The 11,272-nt window shown below is 40.3% G+C and overlaps 1 protein-coding gene across 2 annotated transcripts in view; it reads right to left on the reverse strand.

The window, feature by feature from the left end:
* Positions 1-11,272, reverse strand: part of HOXC4 (homeobox C4) — a 157,808-nt gene that overhangs the window by 86,454 nt on the left and 60,082 nt on the right. The gene's annotated exons all lie outside the window — the stretch shown is intronic.

Genomic DNA, 11,272 nt, shown 5'->3' on the forward strand with positions numbered 1-11,272 from the left:
TGGTTAGGACTAGTGTTAGGTATCCTGCTAGCATTACAGTTAGGTTTGGGACTAGGGAATAACAGTTAAATTTAAAACAAATCTGATAAAAAAAGGAAAACATAAATATAATTTTATTTTTAACATTTTACTTCTAATGATCCATGGATTAAGGGGCACACAATACATATCTTGTCTTGGGCGCTACGCCACTGGGCATATTTACGGTGTGCACATATTCTCTCTGCTTCAATGACGTTGATACAACAAATCCTACAGATTCTAAATTTCTTGGCAAAATGCTGTCCAGACTAATTGTTGTCAACACTGGTCACAACTACTTCTTCGTCTTGCACCATTCAACATATGAGCAACCACCCATAGTGGGAATGTTGGTCCATTAAATATGTCTTGTCACAGGTTTACACCTATGGCACAGTGCTCCTGTGTAATTATACCCTCACCAGACTCCAGACAAATCAGTAGTGCCCTCACCCAATATGGTGCTACAGGTTGAATTTTCCCACAGTGTATGGAGTAAATACCACTAGAAATGAGCGAACCTGAGGCTCGGTTTTCGAGCCGAACTCCAAGTTTAAAAATCAAGGTTCGGGTTTGGGGATCGGATGTTTAATATGTGAACAAAACTCGCTAGAGCAATGCTGTGCTCAGGTATGCTTTGGTGCTCAGCCCAGTGCAAGCCACTTGCAGTGTTTAAACGGCGTTATCGGATGTAGTGTGCACCCAAAAGAAAAAGTTTGAAAATGCCTGCCCACCCTGCCCCGGAAGTGATTTGCTTATGGCTGGTTGTATGTGGGCGAAGATCCAGCCAATCAGTGACTTTCTCTGGGGTTTGAGTGAACCTCAAGGCAGTGGAGGCTTGGCTCATTTGCTACCAGCGAACCAAACCTCCAAAAGTTTGCTCATCTCTAAATACCATCACTCCATCACACTGTGGCTCTTGATTACTGCAGATCTGCTCCTATTTAACTTAGTACTTTGCAAATGTTTTAGGCAGGTGTACAGTACTGTGAAAAGTTTTGTACACTGTACAAAGTCAAGAATCTCATAGGATTATACTAGGTGTATGAGCTACCAAGTATACGAAATAGGAGATAGTCATCATCATTTTCATAAATAGATTGAAACACAGTTATGAACTGAAATAGATACAACTATGTATGAGGCTTAAAACTGGTTTAGACACAGCCAAATTCTAGTACAAAGGTGAGGTTGTTGAAGACAGTTTCATGTCACACTCAGGTCATACAGTATGACAAGACTGAGTATAGCAACAAGACATAAAGTAGTTATAATGCATCATCAAGGTAGCTCCTATGCAACAATTTCAAAGAAGACTAAAGCGGGCTTTACACGCAACGACATCGCTAACGAGATGTCATTGGGGTCACGGAATTCGTGACGCACATCCGGCCTCATTAGCGACGTCGTTGCGTGTGAAACGCACGAACGTCCGTTAACGATCAAAATGACTCACCTAATTGTTGATCGTTGACACGTCATTCTAATCCCAATTATCGTTGCTGTTGCAGGACGCAGGTTGTATGTCGTTCCTGCGGCAGCACACATCGCTATGTGTGACACCGCAGGAACGAGGAACATCACCGTACCTGCGGCCGCCCGCAATGAGGAAGGAAGGAGATGGGCAGGATGTTCCGGCTGCTCATCTCCGCCTCTCCGCTTCTATTGGGCGGCCGCTTAGTGACGCCGCTGTGATGCCGAACAATCCTCCCCCTTAAAGGAGAGATTGTTCGGCGGCCACAGCAACGTCAGTGAAGAGGTAATTGCGTGTGACACTGCCATAGCGATATTGTTCGCTACGGCAGCGATCACCCCATGACGCGCCACCAACGTGGGCGGGTGCTATCGCTCATGACATCGCTAGCGATGTCGCAGCGTGTAAAGCCCGTTTAAGGCTTCAAAATGTGCTGATCAAATTGTTTTCATAAAAGCAACAAGAACTGGACAACTAGGAGGGCTGTAGACAAAGTGGTTGGCAAACAAAACTTAGTGCAGCAGATGAAAGACACATCATGATTACTTCCCTTAGAAATTGGAAGATGTCCAGCAGTGCCATCAGCTCAAAACTGGCAACAACCAGTGGGACCCAGCTACACCTATCTACCATGCAAATAAGTCTAGGCAGACATGGTTTTCATTGGAAGAATGTCAGCCAAAAAGCCATACCTTCAACATGTAAAAAAGGCCAAGCGACTCAAGTATTCATGAAGTCTTAGGACATAATGTCTAGTAAAATGGCAACAAGTCATCTGGGCTGATTATACAGATTTTGAAATATTGTCTTGAACAGAAGGCATTATTGAAAGGATATAGAGGAGTACAATACTGAGTGTCTGCAGGTACAGTGAAGCATAGTGGAAACTGCTCGCAAGTTCTGGCTGCTCTTCAGCAAATGGAGTTGGGGATTTGGTCAGGATTAATATGTCCTCAATACTGAGAAATACAGGCAGATACTTATCCATCATATAATACCATCTGGGAGACGTCTGATTGGCTATAAGTTTATTCTGCAGCAGGACAATGACCCAAAAATACAGCCAAGTCACTAAGAACTATGTTTAGCCTAAAAAAAAGAAGAAAAAGTCCTAGATGTGATGATGATATGGCCACAACGAGCCCTGTCTCCACATCATTGAGTCTGTCTGGGATTATATGAAAAGACAGAAGGATTTGCAAAAGTCTACATCTACACAAGATTTGTGGTTGGATCTCCAAGATGTTTGGCTCAACCTTTCTGCCGAGTTCCTTCAAAAACTGTGTGGAAGTGTACCTTGAAGATTTGATGCTGTTTCAAAAGCAAATGACGGACACTTTATATTTTGATTTTACTTATATTTTCTTTTTTTCATTCACTTTGCATTTTGTTAGTTGCTAAAAATAAATTATTAAAGGGTTGATTCAAAACTAAAATGTATTTTACCTAAATCCTTATCTATTTAATGTCAGAATCTAATTTTTATTCTAATACACTTTAATTAAAAAGACCCCAACGTTCCCTCACTACTCTATCAAACGGCATTATTTTCTTTTTTACTACATCCTGAGTGATGACGCTTAGTTTGAGAATCCCAGGTCACTGCCGCAGCCTCTGTCCTCACCTTGAAACAAAGCATCATTAGCATAGGTGGATTATAATGAAGGAAATCTGGGATACCGATGCAGGAGGACGATGGCCAGTTTGACCTCATTATAATGCTTTTTGCGCTGCCATTGGCTTTCCCGAAACTCCACTGCCAGCAATGCAAACTGGCAGCGCATCACCGGAGAAGCTCTCGTTGCCTTTCTGAGATATATCGGCGCCAATGCCAGCATGAATGCTCCAACCACAAGAAGAAGTGGAGCCCCTGGGAACAGAGTAAAGCGCCACAGATATGGGATAAAGGTGAGTATGTGTTGTTGTTTATTAATATGTGTATGAGATGTGTGCCTGTATATAGGGTGCTATGTGAGGGATCTTACTGTATATAGAGGCTATGTGAGGGCTCATACTGTATATAGGGAGCTGTGTGAAAGCTCATACTGTATGTGAGGGGCTGTTTGGTGGCTCATACTGTATATAGGGAGCAGTGTGTGGGCTCATACTGTATATAGGGGGCTGTGTGTTAGCTCATCCTGTATGTAGGGGGCTGTGTGTAGGCTGATACTGTATGTAAGGGGCTGTGAGAGAGCTCATACTGTATGTTAGGGGTTGTGTGTGGGCTCATCCTGTATATAGGGGGCTGTGTGTGTTCTCATACTGTATATAGGGTCTGTGTGTCAGCTCATATGGTATATAGGGGGTGTCAGCTTGATTCTGCTCAATATCAACCCCTTCACGATATACATATATATCATATGTCATGTAAATGTCTTTGATGCTGCCTCGCACACCTTTCTCCTCACATGACTGCTGATTTAGTCAGCCATCATGTGCCTTTAACAGCTGGTGGTTCAGCGGAGATCCACCCATGGCTGTTAATTTGTTAAATGCCGCTATCAGTCTCTGAAAGCGGTATGTAGCACGTGCCAGAACAGTGGCGTGTCATTTCATGTGGCCCCATGATGCGGAAGTGACATGATAGCAAGGTGTGCATGTGTTGTCATGACAGCCTTGCGTCTGCTGATGCCACCCGTGCCTGTCTTTATGATTCTCCTGTAAGATAGGAGATTGTGACTTCTGCTTTACATAGCAATGCTGATAACCTGTTATGTAAAGCACAAAGGATCACAGATTCAAGTCCCATAAGAGGACTATTAAATACAGTTAAGAGTGAAAAAAAAAAGTTTTAAAAACATGGGAAAAAAATCACAAACGTTCAAACCCTAACCCGAACCCCCTCTTTTGCCACCTTAAAAATAAAACCATTTTTAAACATTTTTACAATATACATAAAAAAATAATAAGTCTTTATTTTTATATAGCGCTAACATTTTCCACAGCGCTTTACAAACATCAGGAACACCGTCCCCATTGGGGCTCACAATCTAAATTCCCTACCTGTAAGTCTTTGGAGTGTGGGAGGAAACCGTAGTACCCAGTGGAACCCCACGCAAACACGGAGAGAACATACAAACTCATTACAGATGGTGTCCCTGGTGGGATTTGAACCCAGGACCCCAGCGCTGCAAGACTGCAGTGCTAACTACTGAGCCACCGTGCCGCCCGTATACATATTTGGTATCGCTGAGTTTGTAAAAGTCTGATCTATCAAAATATAAAATGGATTAATTTGATCAGTTAATGGTGGAACAAGAAAAAAATCGAAACAGCGGAATTCAATTTTGGGGGGCGGAGATTCAGCCAATCAGTGACTTTCTCCACATTGCAATACAATATAGTAAGACGAGATGAAAACGTCATCTACCTCAAAATAATATCATTAAAAACGTGTGCTCAGGACACACAAAAAATAAGCCATCACACAGCTCAATATCATTAAAAATGGAAATGTTATGGGTCTCAGAAAATGGCGACACAAGCAAAATTCTGAATTGTTATCCACTAAATTTTTTTTTTTTTTAAAAATATGGTACTTTTGGTATCTACATACTCGGAGTGACCTGGAGAATCAGAATGTCTGGTCAGTTTAACCATGGAGTGAATATGGTAAATCTTAAAAAATATTGTGGAATTGCCCTTTTTTGGCAAATTCAATGCACTTGGATTTTTTTTGTTCCCATTTTCCAGTACACTATGTGGTAGAATGAATAGCGACATTCAGAAGTACAACTCATTATGCAAACAAGCCCTCATAAGGCTAAGTGGATGAAAAAAATAAAAACAAGTATGGCTCTTGGAAGAAGGGGAGCAAAACCACAAAAGCACAAAATATATAAATTGTCCAGTCATGAAGGGTTAAGTGATACCATTACTACTAGCTTTAAAAAAATAATTATTAGAATTAATATGGTAATATGAATATTGAGCAAAATTAATTTCAGTCTATTTGGTTCAGCTCTCTACACCAATCATGGTCTCCCATGTGACCCCTCGGGAAAATTAATTTCCCACCCCTCTATTATGTATTGCGCTATATTATGTTTCTAAGAGAAAATATTCCTTAGCGCACAACTGTCTGTCTCATTTTCTACCTGCAGATGTGCACCAGAGCACCTGTGTGTTTGACACATGACCTAACACATCATCTATCAAGGGAATCATGTAACATGACGTGATATATCGGGTTCAGGGTTCGGGGCACTCCTTCTAAACTGCTCGAGGCACTGGTTACTCTTTATCTGCCCTTGGTCATCAGTGGCATCCATCTCAGTGACTTGGTAAGTCACTACTGAGCATGTGTCGGTTGTCAATTCCGCCGGATGCTCAGTAGGATCTGGGATTCTCAAACAAAGCATCATCACAGGGAGTAGCACAAACATAATGATAAAGCAGCCAGATAGAATAGTGAGGGAACGATAAGAACGTTTTCATTAAACTAAATTAGAAAAAAATTGCAATAAATAGAGATTTAGGATTAAAATACAATTTTGTTTCGGACTGCCCCTTTAACACTTGTATTCTTGGATGTAGTATTTCTTTGCAGCATTGTTTACACACCTTCCTAAACATGTTGCACAGTAATGTACATGTATAATGGCCAAGAACCAAGAACATTAACTTTCCTCACGTTCAGTCCATCAGGGTCTACAAGTAAAGGGATAACTGTATGAAGCGCCCGCCCCCGATGTTGGTGCCAACAACTGATTCTGCCCTCACCTCATCAGTTGGACCATAGTAGGGAAAGATTTTAAAATATATTTATTTTTTCAAAAGTCGATATATTTTCTGAGCTGGTCCTGGGCAAAATGGCATCATGAAATGAAGAACTCACTAACAGTCCAAAAGCCATAGCATCACGTGTGTTTGCAAACAGGTGAGAAGCAATGTGATGCAACATGGCACAACACTAATCAATAACTCATAGATGGGACAAACAACAATGCTGCTGAAGGTGCCAACACATGCCACCTGCTCTGAAACAGTAATGCTGCCTAAGAGAATGCTGGTGACATACTTTGCCATGTAGACCATGCCCCTCGATCTGGTTCTGCTCCCCAATTTGCAAGGGTTGCAGTTCCTGTAAAGATAACAGGTCATGTGTATGGAATTCAATGTTGGTACCATCACCTTTTACTATTATATTAGGAGAATGTAGGAATTATTATTATTATTATTATTATATTATTATTATTATTTTTACCGTCTCCATGAGCAGAACATTATGAATATGTAAGGTTGGTAGCAATTTGGAGAACAAACACCAAACTGCCCTGGTTGGATCTTCCCAGCTCCATCTCTGCCCTCTGGGATGATCCCTGATGTAAAACTCCTTTCCTAATATCATTCCTTCTTTTCTTGTGACCTTGCCTCCTTCTGGTGAGTTGGATTCTGCTTCTCAATCGGCCACAAAACAGCTGCGTGGCCTAATGCATTGCTATCTATGCCCTTGGCTACAACTATTGACAAGGTTCCAACCTGTACGTTACCCTTCTAGCTAGCTTATTATAATTTCTCATCTGTTACGACGGACAGATCTTGGCCAGTTGATTTAACAAAGGGCAGAGCACTAGTCTCTGTACATTGTGTTGTAGCCTATCCAGTTACTTTTCACCATGGAGGATGAACGCAAAGAGAGAAATGAGTAATGAAAACGTATATCACAGTAGACTCAAAAGATGGAGGTTGGTGTGGAGATACAGAGGATAACAAGTTTGGATATAGGTGGCGGCCACAGACAGAAGAACAGTGTATGGGCCCTCTGTAGTCTAATAATGTGTCTGTGACAGGTGATGGCTACTTTGGAGGTGGTGGTGGCCACTTTACCCCTTGGGCCCCTGGGTGACTGCACCAATGCTATACTCACCCCTGATGGGTACTAAGGTTACATTACACTGGCAGACTATGAATCATTCTGCATTTAGAACATATTGAGTTATATGTTTCAGTAGTGGACTGTATTGCTTCCAGTGGAGCTCGGATTGATTCAATGACTCATGGACAAAGCAAGCTAGATGTGCGTGTTACTGTAATGAAAGTTATCAGGACATTCCTGACATATTTTATATGGATTGTGAAATGGAGAAACAATTGTAACCAAATACAAGGAGTGGAGTATGTCTTATAACACAGTTGTACATCTTTGTACTTATAGTACGCTATTCTTCGGCCTCTCCTCTCTACCAATCTCTTCACTGACTTCCCATTGTCCAAAGACTCCAGTTCAAAACCCTAACCATGATGTGCAAAGCCATCTACAACCTGTCTCCTCCTTACATCTGTGACCTAGTCTCCTGGTACTTACCTGTACGCAACCTCGGATCCTCACAAGATCTCCTTCTCTACTCCCCTTTTATCTCCTAAATCTTCCCACAATAACATACAAGATTTCCCATGTGCCTCCCCCATACTCTAGAATGCTCTACCCCAATATATCAGATTCTCACCTACCATGGAAACCTTGAAAAGCAACCTGAAGACCCACCTGTTCCAACAAGCCTACAACCTGCAGTAACCCTCATTCCACTTTTCTCTGCATGACCATCTCCACCCACACCTACGGTATCCTCACCCCTCCATGTAGACTGTGAGCCTTCGTAGGCAGGAACCTAATAAATAGCGCTAATAATAATAATTAATATAACTGTGCTGCCCTGTACTTATAATATAGATGCACTACTTTGGAGTGATAACACAGTTCTACTGCCTTTTACTTTTTACATATACCGGATACCGGAGACACGGACACATGTAGACCAATTAAAATCATTGGGCTTGTGCACATGCCCTTGTTTTGACACGGACACATATAGACCAATTAAAATCGATGGGCTTGCGCACATGCCCTTATTTTGACACGGACAGTGTGTTCAGTGGAGCACACGCGTGTCCGTGTGCTCCACACATTGACATGTCCATTTTCTGTTGGTAGCACGGATGTCACACAGAAAGCACACTGATGTGATCGGTGTGACATCAGTGTGACACGTACCGGAGTAAAAACAGATCACTGGGAAATAAATGTATTTTTATACTTACCTGTCGCCGGCGCTGCTGTCTCCGGTGCAGCTGTTGCATCCAGGCCCGCTCATTATGCTCATGAATATTCACTGCACTGACTGCGGACCCGGAAGCAAGGGTGACAGTAACGCCAGAGACAGGTAAGTATACAAGTTCATGCTGTCTCTGTGCTATCCAGATGTCACACAGAAAACACACATGGACAGGCATGTGTGCCTATACCACGGATGGTGCAAAACATTCTTTTTTTTGCACGAACGTGTGAAGCTGGCCTAAAGGGAATATGTCACCAACATTTTGTCTCCTAATTTGAAAGCATCATAATGTAGAGAAAGCGACCCTGATTCCAACAATGTATAACTTACTGGGCTGCTTGCTGTGGTTTCAATAAAATCACTTTTTATCAGCAGAAGATTATCACTAGAAGCCTAGTCAACCTGCTTCCATGTAGTCCTGAATATTCACCAGCTCTATAAAACTTCGCCACCACTGATTCGCAGTTTTCTGCCTATGCCCAGTGTACACAGAAAGCTGGCAATCAGTAATGTAGGCGGTATTACACAGAGCTCAGCATTCAGAAAAATGGTAGCTCTGCAACAAAAAAAAACATTGGGTTTTTTTATGCAACATGCAGCCCAATAAATGACACATCTCCGGAAACAGGGTTTCTGTCCCTACATCATGCTGCCCTCAGATGGGATAGCAAAAACCTGGTGACATATTCCTTTTAAATTTGCACTACCCTGTAATTATATTTTTACTACACTGTTCATATATTATACTTGTAAAGTCCTGGACTTGTAGCTGTACAGCCCTGAATTTATAACACAGTTGTATTGCCCTGTACTTATAGTTGTGATGTCCTGTGCATCATAATAAATTACTTTACAATTGGTATTATTAAAATTTGCACCACAAGACACCCAATGCAGCCAGGTTGGGCAAATACAGTTTCTTCAGAAGTCCAATGTTTTATGTCATAGGTGTAATCAGTTCTTCCTACCTATTGTTTACCTTGTGCTTCTTCCATCACAATGTTTGCATCTCACATTATAGATTGTCAGTGTGTAAAATGATCTTTGCCATAGGTGTCACTCAACTACCAAGTATACACCTACAGTATATTCCAATCGTGCCACACTGCCAGGTTCTCATCCAAGTCCCTGCCTCTTTGATCCTTCAGTAGGATTTCATCCCTGCACTTGTGCCAACCACTCCTACATATGCAAAGCTGAACTTGAGTGTCTGAGTCCTGAATTCTCCAGTTCCTGCTGCACTCAGTGCCTTCTGCAGAGCTGAACTCCTCTAATACACCAGCTATGTATATATTATCCAACAGGACATGGTAGTAAATATCTCCTTCAGAGCATCCTGATCCCTTTATTGTACAAACTTTTATTAGATTTTTTTATTTTTTACTTTTGATAATTTTTTATAATATATTTTATATCATATACTTGTTTGTTTGATATGTTACTAATACCTTCTGGGGGGATTTTCTGCCTTTTTACCTGCGATTTTTACATGTTTGGTTTAGACCAATCTATCTGTATTTTTATATATTGTCATTTTAGTGAAATAACATTTGAAATAAAATATTGCAGCTCCTGCTCACACTTCCACGTCTAGGTTGTTGGGCACAGTTTATTTTTCTTGACTCACAATGAATAAATTGGGATAATGACTGTTTCTGCAATGTGACATCAATCCTTGTAAAATGATTGCGATTAATTAAACCCAGTGTGGCATCGTCACTGCTCCTGCGCTATTCCTCCTGGTGGTAGCTCCATCTATATACTAGGCTAGTAGAAACTTAAGAAGTAAACAGAAGTAGGCAAACAATACAATCAGAAAGTCATTTCAGTTTAATTACTGTTTATTGTCTGCCCTTTCCTATACCTGCAGACTTCTCTGTGGGTAAAGTCCTATCTACAAAGATAAAAAAAAAGCTCATCCACGATCTATCTGTCGTCCTTTTTTCTTTGGCAATGTATAACTATGTCCAACTCCTCAAAGTATTTGTTTCTTCAAAAATCACTGTATCTTTTCTTTGTCAGCTATCAATCATTGTACCCAAATCTATCAATAAACTATAATATTTACTATATGTCAGTCTTCTTTTTTATTTTTATATTTATTTATTTATCTACCTAACAACACATATTTCACCTACCTCAAATATTTTTATAATCTCCTTATCCAGCTATCTAAATCTTAATAATTAACATTGTGTATCTGTTCTATCTATCTATCTATCTATCTATCTATCTATCTGTTCTATCTATCTATCTATCTATTTGTTCTATCTATCTATCTACCTATCATCTATCTATGTATCTGTTTTTTCTATCTATCTATGTATCTGTTCGTTCTATCTATCTATCTGTTCTATATATCTATCTGTTCTATCTATCTATCTATCATCTATCTATGTATCTGTTCTTTCTATCTATCTATCTATCTATCTATCTATGTATCTGTTCTATCTATTATCTATCTATCTATTATCTATCTATTACCTATCTATCTATTACCTATCTAACATCTATTTTAATATCTTATAAGTCTTCATATCTGTCTATCATATATCTTATGTCTTTATAGCTATTTGTCTGTCAATCTATCGTATCACCATATCTATCACCTTTATATTTCTCTTTATTTAGAATTAATCTCTTTATCTATTCATTCCTATAAAATGTATAATTCACCTCTTTTTATCCATTAGCCTAAATTTATTATATATATATATAT

This window comes from Anomaloglossus baeobatrachus, chromosome 2 (assembly GCF_048569485.1).
Source record: "Anomaloglossus baeobatrachus isolate aAnoBae1 chromosome 2, aAnoBae1.hap1, whole genome shotgun sequence".
Classification (NCBI taxonomy): domain Eukaryota; kingdom Metazoa; phylum Chordata; class Amphibia; order Anura; family Aromobatidae; genus Anomaloglossus; species Anomaloglossus baeobatrachus.